The sequence below is a fragment of the Coregonus lavaretus genome, assembly GCF_964263955.1.
Source record: "Coregonus lavaretus genome assembly, chromosome: 26".
Classification (NCBI taxonomy): domain Eukaryota; kingdom Metazoa; phylum Chordata; class Actinopteri; order Salmoniformes; family Salmonidae; genus Coregonus; species Coregonus lavaretus.
The window spans coordinates 43,889,172-43,909,213 of record NC_140013.1 but is presented as its reverse complement, the minus strand read 5'-3'; positions in this window follow the sequence as shown (position 1 = coordinate 43,909,213).

The window sequence follows — 20,042 nt, the reverse complement described above, 5'->3', positions numbered from 1 at the left end:
AAATTATCACAGATTACAAAGGGAAACCCAGCCATGAGCTGCCCAGTAACATGAGCCTACCAGACGTGCTAAATACCTTCTATGCTCGCTTTGAGGCAAGCAAAACTGAACCACGCATGAGAGCACCAGCTGTTCCGGACAACTGTGTGTTTTCGCTCTCCGTAGCCGATGTGAGTAAGACCTTTAAACAGGTCAACATTCACAAGGCTGCGGGGCCAGACGGATTACCAGGACGCGTACTCAGAACATGCGCTGACCAGCTGGCAACTGTCTTCTCTGACATTTTCAACCTCTCCCTGACCCAATCTGTAATACCTACATGTTTCAAGCAGACCACCATAGTCCCTGTGCCCAAGAACGCCAAGGTAACCTGTCTAAATGACTATCGCCCCATAGCACTCACATCTGTAGCCATGAAATGCTTTGAAAGGCTGGTCATGGCTCACATCAACACCACCATCCCAGACACTCTGGACCCATTCCAATTCACATACCGCCCCAAATGATCCACAGATGAAGCAATCTGTATTGCACTCCACACTGCCTTCTTCCACCTGGACAAGAAGAACACCTATGTTAGAAAGCTGTTCATTGACTACAGCTCAGCATTCAACACCATAGTGCTCTCCAAGCTCATCACTAAGCTCAGGACCCTGGGACTGAACACCTCCCCTCTGCAACTGGACCCTGGACTTCCTGACGGGCTGCCCCCAGGTGGTAAAGGTAGGCAACAACACATCTGCCACGCTGATCCTCAACACAGGGGCCCCTCAGGGGTGCGTGCTCAGTCCCCTCCTGTACTCCCTGTGACCGCACATGACTCCAACACCATCATTAAGTTTGCTGACGACACAACAGTGGTTGGCCTGATCACCGACGACAATGAGACAGCCTATAGGGAGGAGATCAGTGACCTGGGAGTGTGGTACGAGGAAAACAACCTCTCCATTAACATCAGCAAGACAAAAGAGTTGATCGTGGACTACAGGAAACGGAGGGCCGAACACACACCCATCCACACCGACAGGGCTGTAGTGGAGCGGGTCGAGAGCTTCAGGTTCCTCAGTGTCCACCTCACTAAGGATATATCATGGTCCAAACACACCAACACAGTCGTGAAGAGGGCATGACAACTCCTCTTCCCCTTCAGGAGACTGAAAAGATTCGGCATGGGCCCTCAGATCCTCAAAAAGTTATACAGCTGCACCATTGAAAGCAATTTGACTGTCTGCATCCCCACCTGGTATGGCAACTGCTCGGCCTCCGACCGCAAGAGGCTACAGAGGGTAGTGCGTACGGCCCAGTACATCACTGGGGCCAAGTTTCCTGCCATCCAGGACCTCTATACCAGGCGGTGTCAGAGGAAGGCCCTAAATATTGTCAAAGACTCCAGCCACCCAAGTCATAGACTGTTCTCTCTGCTACCGCACGGCAAGCGGTACCGATGCACTAAGTCTGGAACCAACAGGACCCTGAACAGCTTCGACCCCCAAACCATAAGAATGATAAATAGTTTGTCCGGGTAGCTATTGGTTAACTATTTAACTATCTGCACTGACCCTCTTTGCAACTCATTTGCCTCATGACATACGCTGCTGTTTCTGTCTATTATCTATCCTGTTGTCTAGTCACTTTACCCCTACCTACAGTATACTGCTGCTACTGTCTATTATCTATCCTGTTGCCTAGTCACTTTACCCCTACCTACAGTATACTGCTGCTACTGTCTATTATCTATCCTGTTGCCTAGTCACTTTACCCCTACCTACAGTATATATACTGCTGCTACTGTCTATTATCTATCCTGTTGTCTAGTCACTTTACCCCTACCTACAGTATACTGCTGCTACTGTCTATTATCTATCCCTTTTGTCTAGTCACTTTAACCCTACCTACAGTATACTGCTGCTACTGTCTATTATCTATCCTGTTGTCTAGTCCCTTTACCCCTACCTACAGTATACTGCTGCTACTGTCTATTATCTATCCTGTTGTCTAGTCACTTTACCCCTACCTACAGTATACTGCTGCTACTGTCTATTATCTATAGTCACTTTACCCCTACCTACAGTATACTGCTGCTACTGTCTATTATCTATCCTGTTGTCTAGTCACTTTACCCCTACCTACAGTATACTGCTGCTACTGTCTATTATCTATCCTGTTGCCTAGTCACTTTACCCCTACCTACAGTATACTGCTGCTACTGTCTATTATCTATCCTGTTGTCTAGTCACTTTACCCCTACCTACAGTATACTGCTGCTACTGTCTATTATATATCCTGTTGCCTAGTCACTTTACCCCTACCTACAGTATACTGCTGCTACTGTCTATTATCTATCCTGTTGTCTAGTCACTTTACCCCTACCTACAGTATACTGCTGCTACTATCTATTATCTATCCTGTTGCCTAGTCACTTTACCCTTACCTACAGTATACTGCTGCTACTGTCTATTATCTATCCTGTTGTCTAGTCACTTTACCCCTACCTACAGTATACTGCTGCTACTGTCTATTATCTATACTGTTGTCTAGTCACTTTACCCCTACCTACAGTATACTGCTGCTACTGTCTATTATCTATCCTGTTGTCTAGTCACTTTACCCCTACCTACAGTATACTGCTGCTACTGTCTATTATCTATCCTGTTGTCTAGTCCCTTTACCCCTACCTACAGTATACTGCTGCTACTGTCTATTATCTATCCTGTTGCCTAGTCACTTTACCCCTACCTACAGTATACTGCTGCTACTGTCTATTATCTATCCTGTTGCCTAGTCACTTTACCCCTACCTACAGTATACTGCTGCTACTGTCTATTATCTATCCTGTTGTCTAGTCACTTTATCCCTACCTACAGTATACTGTTGTATGGTGTACAACTCGGTACTGGTACCCCGTGTATATAGCATTGTGTATTTATTCCTCATGTTATTGTTTGTTTTAATTATTTCAATTTTTTTCTCTCTGCATTGTTGGGAAGGGCCCGTAAGTAAGCATTTCAACTGTTGTTTCCGAAGCATTTGACAAATACAATTTGATATGATTTGACAATGAAAAAATAGTTGTCTATTCAGCAGCATGGGGCCAGGCTAGGACTGGATGTGTAGGCAACAACACCACCACACTGCTAAGGTTGAGATGACAACAACACCACACTGCTAAGGTTGAGATGACAACAACACCACACTGCTAAGGTTGAGATGACAACAACACCACACTGCTAAGGTTGAGATGACAACAACAACACCACACTGCTAAGGTTGAGATGACAACAACAACACCACACTGCTAAGGTTGAGATGACAACAACAACACCACACTGCTAAGGTTGAGATGACAACAACACCACACTGCTAAGGTTGAGATGACAACAACACCACACTGCTAAGGTTGAGATGACAACAACAACACCACACTGCTAAGGTTGAGATGACAACAACACCACACTGCTAAGGTTGAGATGACAACAACAACACCACACTGCTAAGGTTGAGATGACAACAACAACACCACACTGCTAAGGTTGAGATGGCAACAACAACAACACACTGCTAAGGTTGAGATGACAACAACAACACCACACTGCTAAGGTTGAGATGACAACAACAACACCACACTGCTAAGGTTGAGATGACAACAACAACACCACACTGCTAAGGTTGAGATGACAACAACAACACCACACTGCTAAGGTTGAGATGACAACAACAACACCACACTGCTAAGGTTGAGATGACAACAACAACACCACACTGCTAAGGTTGAGATGACAACAACAACACCACACTGCTAAGGTTGAGATGACAACAACAACACCACACTGCTAAGGTTGAGATGACAACAACAACACCACACTGCTAAGGTTGAGATGACAACAACAACACCACACTGCTAAGGTTGAGATGACAACAACAACACCACACTGCTAAGGTTGAGATGACAACAACAACACCACACTGCTAATGTTGAGATGACAACAACACCACACTGCTAAGGTTGAGATGACAACAACACCACACTGCTAAGGTTGAGATGACAACAACACCACACTGCTAAGGTTGAGATGACAACAACACCACACTGCTAAGGCTGAGATGACAACAACAACACCACACTGCTAAGGTTGAGATGACAACAACAACACCACACTGCTAAGGTTGAGATGACAACAACAACACCACACTGCTAAGGTTGAGATGACAACAACAACACCACACTGCTAAGGTTGAGATGACAACAACAACACCACACTGCTAAGGTTGAGATGACAACAACAACACCACACTGCTAAGGTTGAGATGACAACAACAACACCACACTGCTAAGGTTGAGATGACAACAACAACACAACACTGCTAAGGTTGAGATGACAACAACAACACCACACTGCTAAGGTTGAGATGACAACAACAACACCACACTGCTAAGGTTGAGATGACAACAACAACACCACACTGCTAAGGTTGAGATGACAACAACAACACCACACTGCTAAGGTTGAGATGACAACAACAACACCACACTGCTAAGGTTGAGATGACAACAACACCACACTGCTAAGGTTGAGATGACAACAACAACACCACACTGCTAAGGTTGAGATGACAACAACACCACACTGCTAAGGTTGAGATGACAACAACACTACACTGCTAAGGTTGAGATGACAACAACAACACCACACTGCTAAGGTTGAGATGACAACAACAACACCACACTGCTAAGGTTGAGATGACAACAACAACACCACACTGCTAAGGTTGAGATGACAACAACAACACCACACTGCTAAGGTTGAGATGACAACAACAACACCACACTGCTAAGGTTGAGATGACAACAACAACACCACACTGCTAAGGTTGAGATGACAACAACAACACCACACTGCTAAGGTTGAGATGACAACAACAACACCACACTGCTAAGGTTGAGATATTGCACCTAGATAACTCCTCCACTATAATATGCCTGTTTTTTTTGTTTAGTGAAATGATCATCTAATGTCACCTAACGTTACCTAACATTGATCAATAAAATGCAAAAATACTTGTATTCATCATAAATCTGAATCTGACATTAAACGAGATTAAATGGAATCAAAGTCAAACAAATAATCCCTCTATTTCAGTGTAGACAGTACCACATTAACAGCAGCAGGGCAGGTCCAGATTTCCTACACAAAAAATAATACATTTGCATTAGTTCTGATACTTGACCTTTTCTGCATAAGATGAAACAGCAATGCTCACTCATTTCCTCTTTCAATTGTCTGCAAGATTTCACTGGAGATGGCTGCTCCTAACTGGAGATGGCTGCTCCTAACCGGAGATGGCTGCTCCTAACTGAACATGGCTGCTCCTAACCGGAGTTGGCTGCTCCTAACCGGAGATGGCTGCTCCTAACTGAAGATGAATGCTCCTAACTGGAGATGGCTGCTCCTAACTGGAGATGGCTGCTCCTAACTGGATCCTAACTGGAGATGGCTGCTCCTAACTGGAGATGGCTGCTCCTAACTGGAGATGGCTGCTCCTAACCGGAGATGGCTGCTCCTAACTGAAGATGGCTGCTCCTAACTGGAGTTGGCTGCTCCTAACCGGAGTTGGCTGCTCCTAACCGGAGATGGCTGCTCCTAACTGGAGATGGCTGCTCCTAACCGGAGTTGGCTGCTCCTAACCGGAGATGGCTGCTCCTAGCTGGAGATGAATGCTCCTAACTGGAGATGGCTGCTCCTAATTGGAGATGGCTGCTCCTAATTGGAGATGGCTGCTCATAATTGGAGATGGCTGTTCCTAACTGGAGATGGATGCTCCTAACCGGAGATGGCTGCTCCTAACTGGAGATGAATGCTCCTAACTGGAGATGGCTGCTCCTAATTGGAGATGGCTGCTCATAATTGGAGATGGCTGTTCCTAACTGGAGATGGCTGTTCCTAACTGGAGATGGATGCTCCTAACTGAAGATGGCTGCTCCTAACTGGAGATGGCTGTTCCTAACAGAAGGCTAATACCAGATTTCACTGGAGATGGCTGCTCCTAACTGAAGGCTAATACCAGATTACACTAAAAAATGCTGCTCCTAATTGAAGATGGCTGCTCCTTACTGGAGATGGCTTCTCCTATCTGAAGATGGCTGCTCCTAACTGGAAATGAATGCGCCTAACTGAAGATGGCTGCTCCTAACTGGAGATGGCTGCTCCTAACTGGATATGGCTGTTCCTAACTGAAGGCTAATACCAGATTTCACTGGAGACGGCTGCTCCTAACTTGAGATGGCTGCTCCTAACTGGAGATGGCTGCTCCTAACTGGAGATGACTGCTCCTAACTGAAGATGAATGCTCCTAACTGGAGATGGCTGCTCCTAACTGAAGACGACTGCTCCTAACTGGAGATGGCTGCTCCTTACTGGAGATGGCTGTTCCTAACTGAAGATGGCTGCTCCTAATTGAGGATGGCTGCTCCTAACTGGAGATGGCTGCTCCTAACTGGAGATGGCTGTTCCTAACTGAAGATGGCTGCTCCTAATTGAGGATGGCTGCTCCTAACTGGAGATGGCTGCTCCTAAGTGAAGGCTAATACCAGATTTCACTAGAGATGGCTGCTCCTAACTGAAAATGGCTGCTCCGAACTGGAGTTGGCTGCTCCTAACTGGAGATGGCTGCTCCTAACTGGAGATGGCTGCTCCTAACTGAAGACAACTGCTCCTAACTGGAGATGGCTGCTCCTAACTGGAGATGGCTGCTCCTAACTGGAGATGACTGCTCCTAACTGAAGACGACTGCTCCTAACTGGAGATGGCTGCTCCAACTGGACATGGCTGCAACTAACTGAAGATTGCTGCTCCTAACTTGAGATGGCTGGCCCTAACTGAAGGCTAATACAAGATTCACTGGAGACTGCTGTTCCTAAATGGAGATGGCTGCTCCTAACTGGAGATGACTGCTCCTAACTGAAGATAGCTGCTCCTAACTGGAGATGGCTGTTCCTAACTGAAGATGGCTGCTCCTAATTGAGGATGGCTGCTCCTATCCGGAGATGGATGCTCCTAACCTAAGATGGCTGCTCCTAACTTATGTATAATACCAGATATCACTGGAGATGCCTACTCCTAATTGGAGATGGCTGTTCCTAACTGGAGATGGCTGCTACAAACTGGAGATGGCTGCTCCTAACCAAAGATGGCTGCTCCTAACCGGAGGTGTCTGCTCCTAACTGGAGATGAATGCTCCTAACTGAAGATGGCTGCTCCTAATTGAAGGCAACTACTAGATTTCACTGGAGATGGCTGCTCCTAACTGGAGATGGCTGCTTCTAATTGAAGGCAACTACTAGATTTCACTGGAGATGGCTGCTCCTAACTGGAGATGGCTGCTCCTAAGTGAAGGCTAATACCAGATTTCACTGGAGTTGGCTGCTCCTAACTGGAGTTGGCTGCTCCTAACTGGAGATGGCTGCTCCTAACTGAAGGCTAATACCAGATTTCACTGGAGATGGCTGCTCCAAACTGGAGATGGTTGCTCCTAACTGGAGATGGCTGCTCCTAACTGGAGATGGCTGCTCTTAACTGGAGATGGCTGCTGCTAACTGGAGATGGCTGCTCCTAACTGGAGATGGCTGCTCCTAACTGGAGATGGCTGCTCCTAACTGGAGATGGCTGCTCCTAACCGGAGATGGCTGCTCCTAACTGGAGATGGCTGCTCCTAACTGAAGATGGCTACTCCTAACGGAAGGCTAATACCAGATTTCACTAGAGATGGCTGCTGCTAACTGAAGGCTAATACCAGCTTGGAGTGCCATTATGCTGTATCATGTCTGTTCCTTTTGTTCGTTGGCTACAACAAATACTTAATACTGTGGTCCTCTGTAGCTCAGCTGGTAGAGCACGGCGCTTGTAACGCTAAGGTAGTGGGTTCGATCCCCGGGACCACCCATACACAAAAAAAAAATATGTATGCACGCATGACTGTAAGTCGCTTTGGATAAAAGCGTCTGTTAAATGGCATATTATTATTATTAATAGGACCAGGCTAAAATAAAAGGTTGATATCTGATCTCTCACATCTCTCTGTCTCTCTCTCTCTCTCTCTCTCTCTCTCTCTGTCTCTCTCAACGAGGAGCAGGCAGAGGGCAGTCAGTGATTTCATAATGACAGGCACAGTCTGGTGGTGGAGAGGGGAACCGATACCCTACATAGTGCACTAAGTTTGACCAGAGCCCTATGCACCCTGTTCAAAAGTTGTGCGCTATATAGAAAATAGGGTGTGATTTGGGACAGAGCCAGAGTCTGCGGGTGGAGCAGAGAGGGGGCCCTAATTGGGCAGGTCAGATCCCAGAACAGACATGATTTTAAAAAGCCAGAGAGAAGTGAGACACTACCTACATCAGAATGATCAAAGTGCAGCGGATGGTGGATATAGCCTGGTCCTGTCCTGTCTAGTCCCTGTATTACTGATATAGCCTGGCCCTGTCCTGTCTAGTCCCTGTATTACTGATATAGCCTGGCCCTGTCCTGTCTAGTCCCTGTATTACTGATATAGCCTGGCCCTGTCCTGTCTAGTCCCTGTATTACTGATATAGCCTGGCCCTGTCCTGTCTAGTCCCTGTATTACTGATATAGCCTGGCCCTGTCCTGTCTAGTCCCTGTATTACTGATATAGCCTGGCCCTGTCCTGTCTAGTCCCTGTATTACTGATATAGCCTGGCCCTGTCCTGTCTAGTCCCTGTATTACTGCTATAGCCTGGCCCTGTCCTGTCTAGTCCCTGTATTACTGATATAGCCTGGCCCTGTCCTGTCTAGTCCCTGTATTACTGATATAGCCTGGCCCTGTCCTGTCTAGTCCCTGTATTACTGATATAGCCTGGCCCTGTCCTGTCTAGTCCCTGTATTACTGATATAGCCTGGCCCTGTACTGTCTAGTCCCTGTATTACTGATATAGCCTGGCCCTGTCCTGTCTAGTCCCTGTATTACTGATATAGCCTGGCCCTGTCCTGTCTAGTCCCTGTATTACTGATATAGCCTGGCCCTGTACTGTCTAGTCCCTGTATTACTGATATAGCCTGGCCCTGTCCTGTCTAGTCCCTGTATTACTGATATAGCCTGGCCCTGTCCTGTCTAGTCCCTGTATTACTGATATAGCCTGGCCCTGTCCTGTCTAGTCCCTGTATTACTGATATAGCCTGGCCCTGTCCTGTCTAGTCCCTGTATTACTGATATAGCCTGGCCCTGTCCTGTCTCTGTATTACTGATATAGCCTGGCCCTGTCATGTCTAGTCCCTGTATTACTGATATAGCCTGGCCCTGTCCTGTCTAGTCCCTGTATTACTGATATAGCCTGGCCCTGTCCTGTCTAGTCCCTGTATTACTGATATAGCCTGGCCCTGTACTGTCTAGTCCCTGTATTACTGATATAGCCTGGCCCTGTCCTGTCTAGTCCCTGTATTACTGATATAGCCTGGCCCTGTCCTGTCTAGTCCCTGTATTACTGATATAGCCTGGCCCTGTACTGTCTAGTCCCTGTATTACTGATATAGCCTGGCCCTGTCCTGTCTAGTCCCTGTATTACTGATATAGCCTGGCCCTGTCCTGTCTAGTCCCTGTATTACTGATATAGCCTGGCCCTGTCCTGTCTAGTCCCTGTATTACTGATATAGCCTGGCCCTGTCCTGTCTAGTCCCTGTATTACTGATATAGCCTGGCCCTGTCCTGTCTCTGTATTACTGATATAGCCTGGCCCTGTCATGTCTAGTCCCTGTATTACTGATATTGCCTGGCCCTGTACTGTCTAGTCCCTGTATTACTGATATTGCCTGTCCCTGTCCTGTCTCTGTATTACTGATATAGCCTGGCCCTGTCCTGTCTAGTCCCTGTATTACTGATATAGCCTGGCCCTGTCCTGTCTAGTCCCTGTATTACTGATATAGCCTGGCCCTGTCCTGTCTAGTCCCTGTATTACTGATATAGCCTGGCCCTGTCCTGTCTAGTCCTTGTATTACTGATATAGCCTGGCCCTGTCCTGTCTAGTCCCTGTATTACTGATATAGCCTGGCCCTGTACTATCTAGTCCCTGTATTACTGATATAGCCTGGCCCTGTCCTGTCTAGTCCCTGTATTACTGATATAGCCTGGCCCTGTACTATCTAGTCCCTGTATTACTGATATAGCCTGGCCCTGTCCTGTCTAGTCCCTGTATTACTGATATAGCCTGGCCCTGTCCTGTCTAGTCCCTGTATTACTGATATAGCCTGGCCCTGTCCTATCTAGTCCCTGTATTACGGATATAGCCTGGCCCTGTCCTGTCTACTCCCTATATTACAGATATAGCCTGGCCCTGTCCTGTCTATTCCCTGTATTACTGATATAGCCTGGCCCTGTCCTGTCTAGTCCCTGTATTACTGATATAGCCTGGCCCTGTCCTATCTAGTCCCTGTATTACTGATATAGCCTGGCCCTGTCCTGTCTAGTCCCTGTATTACTGATATAGCCTGGCCCTGTCCTGTCTACTCCCTATATTACAGATATAGCCTGGCCCTGTCCTGTCTATTCCCTGTATTACTGATATAGCCTGGCCCTGTCCTGTCTATTCCCTGTATTACTGATATAGCCTGGCCCTGTCCTGTCTAGTCCCTGTATTACTGATATAGCCTGGCCCTGTCCTGTCTAGTCCCTGTATTACTGATATTGCCTGTCCCTGTCCTGTCTCTGTATTACTGATATTGCCTGGCCCTGTCCTGTCTCTGTATTACTGATATTGCCTGGCCCTGTCCTGTCTAGTCCCTGTATTACTGATATAGCCTGGCCCTGTCCTGTCTAGTCCCTGTATTACTGATATAGCCTGGCCCTGTCCTGTCTAGTCCCTGTATTACTGATATAGCCTGGCCCTGTCCTGTCTAGTCCCTGTATTACTGATATAGCCTGGCCCTGTCCTGTCTAGTCCCTGTATTACTGATATAGCCTGGCCCTGTCCTGTCTCTGTATTACTGATATAGCCTGGCCCTGTCATGTCTAGTCCCTGTATTACTGATATTGCCTGGCCCTGTACTGTCTAGTCCCTGTATTACTGATATTGCCTGTCCCTGTCCTGTCTCTGTATTACTGATATAGCCTGGCCCTGTCCTGTCTAGTCCCTGTATTACTGATATAGCCTGGCCCTGTCCTGTCTAGTCCCTGTATTACTGATATAGCCTGGCCCTGTCCTGTCTAGTCCCTGTATTACTGATATAGCCTGGCCCTGTCCTGTCTAGTCCCTGTATTACTGATATAGCCTGGCCCTGTCCTGTCTAGTCCCTGTATTACTGATATAGCCTGGCCCTGTACTATCTAGTCCCTGTATTACTGATATAGCCTGGCCCTGTCCTGTCTAGTCCCTGTATTACTGATATAGCCTGGCCCTGTACTATCTAGTCCCTGTATTACTGATATAGCCTGGCCCTGTCCTGTCTAGTCCCTGTATTACTGATATAGCCTGGCCCTGTCCTGTCTAGTCCCTGTATTACTGATATAGCCTGGCCCTTTCCTGTCTAGTCCCTGTATTACTGATATAAACTGGCCCTGTACTGTCTAGTCCATGTATTACTGATATAGCCTGGCCCTGTCCTGTCTAGTCCCTGTATTACTGATATAGCCTGGCCCTGTCCTGTCTAGTCCCTGTATTACTGAAATAGCCTGGCCCTGTCCTGTCTAGTCCCTGTATTACTGATATAGCCTGGACCTGTCCTGTCTAGTCACTGTATTACTGATATAGCCTGGCCCTGTACTGTCTAGTCCATGTATTACTGATATAGCCTGGCCCTGTCCTGTCTAGTCCCTGTATTACTGATATAGCCTGGCCCTGTCCTGTCTAGTCCCTGTATTACTGATATAGCCTGGCCCTGTCCTGTCTCTGTATTACTGATATAGCCTTTTAAACACTGTAACAGCGACAGATAAGGGGTGAGGAAAAGTTGGCACTGGTGAAGCATGCATATGAAGAGGATGGCATCATGTTAGCAGAAAAATCCAACATTTCATGCTATGGATGGTCTAGGCCAGGGGATTGGTTGAGTCCTGTGGTAGCTGATTGGTTTCTATGGTGTCAAAGGCCATTTTAGAGAGTTTAGAAACCCTAGCCTGCTCCCTGATCATAGCCTGGTCCCTGATCATAGCCTGCTCCCTGATCATAGCCTGGTCCCAGATAATAGCCTGGTCCCTGATCATAGCCTGGTCCCAGATAATAGCCTGGTCCCTGATCATAGCCTGGACCCTGATCATAGCCTGGTCCCAGATCATAGCCTGGACCCTGATCATAGCCTGGTCCCTGATCATAGCCTGCTCCCTGATCATAGCCTGGTCCCAGATAATAGCCTGGTCCCTGATCATAGCCTGGTCCCAGATAATAGCCTGGTCCCTGATCATAGCCTGGACCCTGATCATAGCCTGGTCCCAGATCATAGCCTGGTCCCTGATCATAGCCTGGTCCCTGATCATAGCCTGCTCCCTGATCATAGCCTGCTCCGTGATCTGTGCCGGGTCCCTGATCATAGCCTGGTCCCTGATCAAAGCCTTCTCACTGATCATAGCCTGGTCCCTGATCATAGCCTGGTCCCTGATCATAGCCTGCTCCCTGATCATAGCCTGGTCCCAGATAATAGCCTGGTCCCTGATCATAGCCTGGTCCCAGATAATAGCCTGGTCCCTGATCATAGCCTGGACCCTGATCATAGCCTGGTCCCAGATCATAGCCTGGTCCCTGATCATAGCCTGGTCCCTGATCATAGCCTGCTCCCTGATCATAGCCTGCTCCGTGATCTGTGCCTGGTCCCTGATCATAGCCTGGTCCCTGATCAAAGCCTTCTCACTGATCATAGCCTGGTCCCTGATCATAGCCTGGTCCCTGATCTGTGCCTGGTCCCAGATCATAGCCTGGTCCCAGATCATAGCCTGGTCCCAGATCATAGCCTGGTCCCTGATCATAGCCTGGTCCCAGATCATAGCCTGCTCCCTGATCATAGCCTGATCCCAGATCATAGCCTGGTCCCTGATCATAGCCTGCTCCCTGATCATAGCCTGGTCCCTGATCTGTGCCTGGTCCCTGATCAGTGCCTGGTCCCAGATCATAGCCTGGTCCCAGATCATAGCCTGCTCCCTAATCTGTGCCTGGTCCCAGATCATAGCCTGGTCCCAGATCATAGCCTGGTCCCTGATCATAGCCTGGTCCCAGATCATAGCCTGGTCCCTGATCATAGCCTGGTCCCAGATCATAGCCTGGTCCCTGATCATAGCCTGGTCCCTGATCATAGCCTGGTCCCTGATCATAGCCTGCTCCCTGATCATAGCCTGCTCCGTGATCTGTGCCTGGTCCCTGATCATAGCCTGGTCCCTGATCAAAGCCTTCTCACTGATCATAGCCTGGTCCCTGATCATAGCCTGGTCCCTGATCTGTGCCTGGTCCCAGATCATAGCCTGGTCCCAGATCATAGCCTGGTCCCTGATCATAGCCTACTCCCTGATCTGTGCCTGGTCCCAGATAATAGCCTGGTCCCAGATCATAGCCTGCTCCCTGATCATAGCCTGATCCCTGATCATAGCCTGGTCCCTGATCATAGCCTGCTCCCTGATCATAGCCTGGTCCCTGATCTGTGCCTGGTCCCTGATCAGTGCCTGGTCACAGATCATAGCCTGGTCCCAGATCATAGCCTGCTCCCTAATCTGTGCCTGGTCCCAGATCATAGCCTGGTCCCAGATCATAGCCTGGTCCCTGATCATAGCCTGGTCCCAGATCATAGCCTGGTCCCTGATCTGTGCATGGTCCCAGATCATAGCCTGGTCCCTGATCATAGCCTGGTCCCTGATCATAGCCTGGTCCCAGATCATTGCCTGGTCCCAGATCATAGACTGGTCCCTGATCATAGCCTGTTCCCAGATCATAGCCTGCTCCTTGATCTGTGCATGGTCCCAGATCATAGCCTGGTCCCTGATCATAGCCTGGTCCAAGATCATAGCCTGGTCCCAGATCATAGCATGGTCCCAGATCATAGCCTGGTCCCAGATCATAGCCTGGACCCTGATCATAGCCTGGTCCCAGATCATAGCCTGGTCCCTGATCATAGCCTGGTCCCAGATCATAGCCTGGTCCCAGATCATAGCCTGGTCCCTGATCATAGCCTGGTCCCAGATCATAGCCTGGTCCCAGATCATAGCCTGGTCCCAGATCATAGCCTTGTCGCAGATCATAGCATGGTCCCAGATCATAGCCTGGTCCCAGATCATAGCCTGGTCCCAGATCATAGCCTGGTCCCTGATCGGTGCATGGTCCCAGATCATAGCCTGGTCCCTGATCATAGCCTGGTCCCTGATCATAGCCTTGTCCCAGATCATAGCCTGGTCCCAGATCATAGCATGGTCCCAGATCATAGCCTGGTCCCAGATCATAGCCTGGTCCCAGATCATAGCCTGGTCCCTGATCGGTGCATGGTCCCAGATCATAGCCTGGTCCCTGATCATAGCCTGGTCCCTAATCATAGCCTGGTCCCAGATCATAGCCTGGTCCCAGATCATAGCCTGGTCCCAGATCATAGCCTGGTCCCAGAACATAGCCTGGTCCCTGATCATAGCCTGGTCCCAGATAATAGCCTGGTCCCAGATCATAGCCTTGTCCCAGATCATAGCCTGGTCCCAGATCATAGCCTGGTCCCAGATCATAGCCTGGTCCCTGATCAAATCCTGGTCCCTGATCATAGCCTGGTCCCTGATCATAGCCTGGTCCCAGATCATAGCCTGGTCCCTGATCATAGCTTGGTCCCTGATCATAGCCTGGTTCCAGACCTTAGCCTGCTCCCTGATCTGTGCATGGTCCCAGATCATAGCCTGGTCCCTGATCATAGTCTGGTCCCAGGTCATAGCCTGGTCCCTGATCATAGCCTGGTCCCTGATCATAGCCTGGTCCCAGATCATAGCCTGGTCCCAGATTATAGCATGTTCCCAGATCATAGCCTGGTCCCTGATCATAGCCTGGTCCCTGATCATAGCCTGGTCCCAGATCATAGCCTGGTCCCAGATCATAGCATGGTCCCAGATCATAGCCTGGTCCCTGATCATAGCCTGGTCCCAGATCATAGCCTGGTTCCTGATTATAGCCTGGTCCCTGATCATAGCCTGGTCCCAGATCATAGCCTGGTCCCATATCATAGAATGGTCCCAGATCATAGCCTGGTCCCTGATCATAGCCTGGTCCATGATCATAGCCTGGTCCCTGATCATAGCCTGGTCCCAGATCATAGCCTGGTCCCAGATCATAGCATGGTCCCAGATCATAGCCTGGTCCCTGATCATAGCCTGCTCCCTGATCATAGCCTGGTCCCTGATCATAGCCTGGTCCCTGATCATAGCCTGGTCCCTGATCATAGCCTGGTCCCTGATCATAGCCTGGTCCCAGATCATAGCCTGGTCCCAGATCATAGCCTGGTCCCAGATCATAGCCTGGTCCCTGATCATAGCCTGGTCCCAGATCATAGCCTGGTCCCAGATCATAGCCTGGTCCCAGATCATAGCCTGGTCCCAGAACATAGCCTGGTCCCTGATCATAGCCTGGTCCCAGATCATAGCCTGGTCCCAGATCATAGCCTTGTCCCAGATCATAGCCTGGTCCCAGATCATAGCCTGATCCCTGATCATAGCCTGGTCCCAGATCATAGCCTGGTCCCAGATCATAGCATGGTCCCAGATCATAGCCTGGACCCTGATCATAGCCTGGTCCATGATCATAGCCTGGTCCCTGATCATAGCCTGGTCCCAGATAATAGCCTGGTCCCTGATCATAGCCTGGTCCCTGATCTGTGCATGGTCCCAGATCATAGCCTGGTCCCAGATCATAGCCTGGACCCTGATCATAGCCTTGTCCCAGATCATAGCCTGGTCCCAGATCATAGCCTGGTCCCAGATCATAGCCTGGTCCCAGATCATAGCCTGGTCCCTGATCATAGCCTGGTCCCAGATCATAGCCTGGTCCCAGATCATAGCCTGGTCCCTGATCATAGCCTGGTCCCAGATCATAGCCTGGACCCTGATCATAGCCTGGTCCCAGATCATAGCCTGGTCCCAGATCATAGCCTGGTCCCAGATCATAGCCTGGTCCCAGATCATAGCCTGGTCCTAGATCATAGCCTTGTCACAGATCATAGCATGTTCCCAGATCATAGCCTGGTCCCTGATCATAGCCTGGTCCCTGATCATAGCCTGGTCCCAGATCATAGTCTGGTCCCTGATATGTGCATGGTCCCAGATCATAGCCTGGTCCCTGATCATAGCCTGGTCCCAGATCATAGCCTGGTCCCTGATCTGTGCATGGTCCCAGATCATAGCCTGGTCCCAGATCATAGCCTGGTCCCTGATCATAGCCTGGTCCCAGATCATAGCCTGGTCCCTGATATGTATATGGTCCCAGATCATAGCCTGGTCCCAGATCATAGCCTGGTCCCTGATCTGTGCATGGTCCCAGATCATAGCCTGGTCCCAGATCATACTCTGGTCCCTGATAATAGCCTTGTCCCTGATCATAGCCTGGTTCCTGATCATAGCCTGGTCCCAGATCATAGTCTGGTCCCTGATCATAGCCTGGTCCCAGATCATAGCCTGGTCCCAGATCATAGCCTTGTCCCAGATCATAGCCTGGACCCTGATCATAGCCTGGTCCCTGATCATAGCCTGGTCCCTGATCATAGCCTGGTCCCAGATCATAGCCTGGTCCCAGATCATAGCATGTTCCCAGATCATAGCCTGGTCCCTGATCATAGCCTGGTCCCTGATCATAGCCTGGTCCCAGATCATAGCATGGTCCCAGATCATAGCATGGTCCCAGATCATAGCCTGGTCCCTGATCATAGCCTGGTCCCAGATCATAGCCTGGTTCCTAATCATAGCCTGGTCCCTGATCATAGCCTGGTCCCTGATCATAGCCTGGTCCCAGATCATAGCATGGTCCCAGATCATAGCCTGGTCCCAGATCATAGCCTGGTCCCTGATCATAGCCTGGTCCCTGATCATAGCCTGGTCCCTAATCTGTGCATGGTCCCAGATCATAGCCTGGTCCCTGATCATAGCCTGGTCCCTGATCATAGCCTGGTCCCAGATCATAGCCTGGTCCCTGATAATAGCCTGGTCCCTGATCATAGCCTGGTCCCAGATCATAGCCTGGTCCCTGATCATAGCATGGTCCCAGATCATAGCCTGGTCCCTGATCATAGCCTGGTCCCAGATCATAGCCTGGTCCCAGATCATAGCCTGGTCCCTGATCATAGCCTGGTCCCTGATCATAGCCTGGTCCCAGATCATAGCCTGGTCCCAGATCATAGCCTGGTCCCTGATCTGTTTGTGCTCTTGCTAACTCCAAGCCAACATGTTTCCCATTTGGAATGACAATACGTGACAAGGACTTGGCATGATAGTACAAGCACTCAGGCTAAAAGAAACCTATCGTAGACCAACTATATTTGGTCATATGCACAACCGGCCTGTCAAATGTGTAATAGAAGTATACTTTTGGAAGTACAGTGCCTTCAGAAAATATAGTGTATATACACTACCAGTCAAAAGTTTGAACACACCTACTCATTCAAGGGTTTTACTTTATTTTTACTATTTTGTACATTGTAGAATAATAGTGAAGACATCAAAACTATGAAATGACACATATGGAATCATGTAGTAACCAACAAAGTGTTAAACAAATCAAAAAATATATTATATTTGAGATTCTTCAAATAGCCACCCTTTGCCTTGACGACATCTTTGTACACTCTTGGCATTCTCTCAACCAGCTTCACCTGGAATGCTTTTCCAACAGTCTTGAAGGAGTTCCCACATATGCTGAGCACTTGTTGGCTGCTTTTCCTTCACTCTGCGGTCTGATTCATCCCAAGCCATCTCAATTGGGTTGAGGTCGGGGGGATTGTGGAGGCCAGGTCATCTGATGCAGCACTCCATCACTCTCCTTCTTGGTAAAATAGCCATTACACAGCCTGGATGTGTGTTGGGTCATTGTCCTGTTGAAAAACAAATGATAGTCCCACTAAGCCCAAACCAGATGGGATGGCGTATCGCTGCAGAATGCTGTGGTAGCCATGCTGGTTAAGTGTGCCTTGAATTCTAAATAAATCACAGACAGTGTCACCAGCAAAGCACCCCCATATCATCACACCTCCTACTCCATGCTTCACGGTGGGAACCACACATGCAGAGATCATCCATTCACCTACTCTGCGTCTCACGAAGACACGGCGGTTGGAACCAAAAATCTCAGAATTGGACTCATCAGACCAAAGGACTGGTCTAATGTCCACCGGTCTAATGTCCTTTGCTCGTGTTTCTTGGCCCAGGCAGGTCTCTTCTTTTTATTGGTGTCCTTTAGTAGTGGTTTCTTTGCAGCAATTCGACCATGAAGGCCTGATTCACACAGTCCCCTCTGAACAGTTGATGTTGAGATGTGTCTGTTACTTGAACTCTGTGAAGCATTTATTTGAGCTGCAATTTCTGTGGCTGGTAACTCTAATGAACTACGGGCAGCTACGCCAGACAAGCCCACTCTGACCTTTCTTGCCTCCGAAATCAGATAAATTAGTTTATTGAACAAAATATTGAACATGACATGTCAGAAACCAAGACCACGATGGAGGAAATAGAAGGGAAACCGTGACCACCCGCATTAGCGAAGCAGATTACCGTGACCACCCGCATTAGCGAAGCAGATTACCGTGACCACCCGCGTTAGCGAAGCAGATTACCGTGACCACCCGCATTAGCGAAGCAGATTACCGTGACCACCCGCATTAGCGAAGCAGATTACCGTGACCACCCGCATTAGCGAAGCAGATTACCGTGACCACCCGCATTAGCGAAGCAGATTACCGTGACCACCCGCATTAGCGAAGCAGATTACCGTGACCACCCGCGTTAGCGAAGCAGAGGACCGTGACCACCTGCGGGATGATTAGTGATGAGGTAACTATTTTTGAGCAAACCAGCAAGAGACAGGAAAGAACTCTGTCGGTTCGGTGGGATACTCTTAAAGCATATTTGAGGGGGAGGATTATATTTTAGCCTTCATTCAAGAAAAATACAGCCAATCTACGCTCCTAGAATGTGAGTTTAAGGCGCTTGACACTTTATACTCCCAAAACAGAGACAGAACTATGTTAAACAAGATAATTGCTATTTGGTCTCCCTCACTTCAGGCTCCCCCAGTGAAAGGTGGAGTTGGTCTCCCTCACTTCAGGCTCCCCCAGTGAAAGGTGGAGTTGGTCTCCCTGACTTCAGGGGGTACTACTGGGCTATCATGTCAAACATATCAGTATGTGGTTGCCATGTTGGAAGGGAGGGGCTAAACACGGCTGGTGCCAAATGGAAGGGAGGGGAAGGGCTAAAGGAAGGGAGGGGCTAAACAAGTCTGGTACCAGATGAAAGGGAGGGGAGGGGCTAAATTAAGGGAGGGGCTCAACCAGGCTAGTACCAGATGGAGTCTGAGGCCTGTGTGGGAGTCTTGCCCTGGCTCAGAATATTTAGCACAGGAAGACCACTGCCGAATGATCACCCCACTGTTAGAAACTCCAGAACCTTGTGGGGTAAGCTGCACAGAGGTGGACGTTGGGACCGTAAGAAATCGCCTCAGGCCCCTCTGTGGCACAATAAGCGTATCCTAATTGGAACAGTGGCAATATGTAGGGATCACTTGTCTGTTTGATGTATTTAAGCGTACTACGCAATTCTTAAGCTTTGCCCAGATTTCTAATAAGTATAATCTGCCACAGAATTAATTTTGGAGGCATCTCCAATTGCAAAGATCTTTGTCAAAATGTCTGGGAAGCTCTTTTTTTCTTCCTTACCTGTCCCATAGCCAGCCCGATTGAATAATTATTAACCAAGCCATTAACACGTAAGGGGATGGCTCCGAGAATCTATCACCTTAAACAAAGTTAAAGATCAACGGGCAAAATAATTGCCTCTAGATACATCCCCTGAAGAGTGGAAATCATGCTTGACTAATTTAAATACTATGTATATTTTTC